Source organism: Dermacentor variabilis, chromosome 6 (genome assembly GCF_050947875.1).
Source record: "Dermacentor variabilis isolate Ectoservices chromosome 6, ASM5094787v1, whole genome shotgun sequence".
Taxonomy (NCBI): Eukaryota; Metazoa; Arthropoda; class Arachnida; order Ixodida; family Ixodidae; genus Dermacentor; species Dermacentor variabilis.
Window position 1 is genome coordinate 163874091 of NC_134573.1, and position 3452 is coordinate 163877542.

At 50.6% G+C, this 3452-nt stretch overlaps 1 long non-coding RNA gene across 1 annotated transcript; it reads right to left on the reverse strand.

Annotated features, from left to right (window-relative positions):
- Nucleotides 1-1965: 1965 nt before the first annotated feature.
- Nucleotides 1966-2983, reverse strand: LOC142585643 (uncharacterized). The gene is made up of 2 exons (XR_012829114.1): nucleotides 2693-2983; nucleotides 1966-2206 (listed from the first exon to the last, which is right to left on the reverse strand). It is a non-coding gene; the product is annotated as an uncharacterized LOC142585643 (long non-coding RNA).
- Between the last annotated feature and the right edge of the window lie 469 nt (nucleotides 2984-3452).

The following is a 3452-nucleotide window of genomic DNA, read 5'->3' on the forward strand; positions in this document are numbered from 1 at the left end:
CGCGCGCTGCGCATTATCTATTGCGAAGCTCATCTCGAAAGAGATGAGGTGTGGCAAAGCGCACAGTGTGCTGACTGACCGCAACAATTGCTCCGAAAGGTCGCGGTTGCTTTTCTCCACCGCTCCCCAGTTTAAAAACAATGAATGTCAAAATGGGTTAGCCCAGCTGTTGTCAATAGATAAATTCAGTGGGCGGTTCTTTTTATCCTAGAAATCCAGTTAGGCAATTGAGCCGACTCATGCAGGCAGAAGGTATACAGATAGCTCAATCACCATACACACCCAGTCATAAACCTCCACAACACTCGTCCAACGTTGCCGCAATATCACACAGCGCAGTCACAGCTTTGCTGACAGCATGCTCTTCATATGCGTCAGCAATGCGACGAACTGCTTTTTTTTCGTTTTTCCTTTTTTTTTTTAGGCGCAGAGACCATGTTAGTTCTCAGAGTAGGCAAGCTGCCGTTGATCACCATCGCGAGCCACTTCATCTTCAAAAGAGGTCGTTGTGGCGTGAGAACCATGTGACTATCCCGGGTAAGCAGGAAATACCGTACCCTGGCCGCAAAGAACAATGGCAGTGCAGGAGATAAACAAAAGATCCTTCGACATGAAGGGATTATAGTTACGCGGCTGACGACTGGCTTCCGCGTGATAACGATTGCGCACCCAGTTTTGCCACCGCGCTGGCGTTTCGCTACCAAGAACATGCAGTCTTCGCATAACACCCAGTTCAGAATCTTTCTTACATATATATATATATATATATATATATATATATATATATATATATATATATATATATATATATATATATATATATATATATATATATATAGTGACTGTATGTTCCAATAGGCCAGACGTATTTAGAAAGATGAGAAGCACAACTTCGCGGTTATCTTTGGTTTATTTACCCAATAGTTCGTGTCCGATTGAGGCTGTTGGGTAAATAAACCAAATACGACCGCGAAGTTGCTCTTCTCATATGTATAATATACCACTCATCCGCAATGCATTGCTTTAGTAGAGCACAAGATTTTGAAGCCCGTGTTCCAGTCTAGTTAGTATCGCCAGAAATGACAACGTCCTCCAGACGAAGGCATTTAGTTCGGGCAGCCGCCGAGAAGTTGACGCAATGGTCGACGGGGTGTGCCGGTGGTTCCCTGTACAACTGTGGGAGTCGGATCAAGCAAGCACCAGGCCAAACTAGCTCAGCACCAGCGAGCCTGGGCGCGCGAGTTCGTACGGGGCCGTCGCCACTGGACCGAGTGCGCAGGCGCCAAACATGAAACGCTTTTTGTTCGCATTAAAAATGTAACCGCTCGCCATCGGGGACGGTACGTGGCGAAAAAAAAGAAAAAAGGCCGGAGGCAAGGAGAGCGGCGCAAGGCATTAGTTAAAGCCCGGCGAGCCGTCTCTTCTCCTTGCCCGCCTGTAGCGGGGCGAAAACAGCGAAGGTGACCGGGCGCCGATCGCTGGTCACGTAGTGCGCCTGCACCCCCTCTCCCCCGACGTCTTCCTTCGGCTCCGATCCGGGAGCCGCGCGCTTCGAGTGAGCCGCAGCCAGCGCCGCACCGCCATCCCCTCTCCCCAAAGTAAAAAGAAAGAGCCGCAGCGGCCGGGCGAAAGTACGCGCACATCGGCCGCTACGTCAGGGGAGCCCTTTGTTCCGTGGAGCGGCCACCCGGCCACCTCTGGCTGCGCCGCCACGGATGGTTTAGTTCGAAGTAGACCGGAGCATCCACTTCCCAAGTCCGTATCACGTTAGAGAAAACGTAGTCGTCCATCCCCCGATTTCAGCTCGCACTGAGAATAAAAACATTTAATAGGCGCCAGCCCAGTGCGACATGTCGGCGGCAGACGGCGTCGAAAATATCAAGGTTGAAATATATTAAAGTTAATATCGTTTAGGCGCTAACACAGCGTTCCCTTATACGTGTGACACGCGTCGCACTACGCGAGTGCAAAATGGGTTTATTTGCTTCACAACAGTCCGCAGGTCACCGGCTGCCCGAAACGATAGCTTTTTGTCTGCAGTAGTGAAGTCGATGAAGCTTTGTTGTTCGAGATGATGCGAGGTTGCAGTCGCGAAGAGTAGTACTACTGGCACAGCTCGCGTCGGTTGCCATTAACGAGCCGGTGAGTCGAGAAACTTGAGCGCCAGGTCAGCTTGTAGGAGTCTGGTTTGCCTCCCCAAGGATGCCTGCATTTCGGAATCGGTTTATGTCTGTATGTTCACGCTTGCAAGAAAAACGTGAATTTCAATTATATTCAAAGCCGTATATTCTGCGAAGTTTCAGCAATGCAGTACCCGTGGTTGGAACCGTTGAAAAGCCCCGTTTCCGACGGCGTAACGGTTTAGTGGCGCAAAGCTCCTAGAAATATTACAAGTAATCAAAGTGTACCAGAGACCTAGCTGTCAAAACCACGAGTCATCACTGAGGAGGGTACTCCTTTCGGATTAAACTTTCCACGTAGCAGGAAGCAACATAGGACTGTTTTCCGCTGTGCAGAGGGAAGAGAGAGAAAAAAAAACGCAGCATTTGGAGCGCTACAAATCTTCACTGTAATCTAGAGAGACGGTGCTCGCGGGCCTTCACTTCTAGCCAACGAATAAAGAAACCCCGCAAAGGATAAGGGCGAGAAGGGGCGCCTCAGAGACGGCAAGCAAGGACACAAGCCAGATTACGCTGTCAGCTGCCCCAGCAAAGAGCGCGGCGGAGTCCGGTAATCCCGAGCTTGGGAGGCCTGGCCGCGAGCAGGTCGGGCTACGATCTCCACGCACAACATTTGTGGAGAACGACCCGCATTGCACACCTGTGCGGAAGCGACTGAGGCCAAGACACCGCAAGGCTGTTTTTCGCAGCCAGTGCGACCGCAGCGCCGCCGCTACCAGCTGGAATTTTCCGTTGCCTGATGAGAGAGCGGCGAGCTGTGGTAAAGGGAGTGGCAACAACACGTTTAGAACAAAGAGCGAGGCGCTTCGTGCAGAAAATGTCAACAAGACCTACAAGAAAGAGCTATCCTAAATAATTTCAATCCGTGTGCATGAACCTTCGAGTAATGCCGCATTAAACAACTTGCGTCATAACCTGCATTTGTCGCTGTGAAAGCCGAGAAACCACTCGGATGGAGTCCAATAATTGCAGCACAATTCCCACTCGAAAGACAAAGCATTGTGATGCTTCTTGCGATCACCAATGAAAGCAAATCGAGTGCTTTATTGCATTCGCACAGACGGTGCATTATCCGGCAAGTCATAGCACTCGCTTTCCGCTTTCTGCCGCTCCGTTAAAAATGAGGACGTAGCACAATGCGCTCTTCCAACGCGTCGCCATAGCGACGAAGGCCAGGGGGCGCCAGAATCGCGGCTTTTTCTCTCACCTAGTGGCCGCCCATTGGTCGGCTGGGCATCTCCTGATTTTCAGCTGTTTACTAGTCCAGCTGAT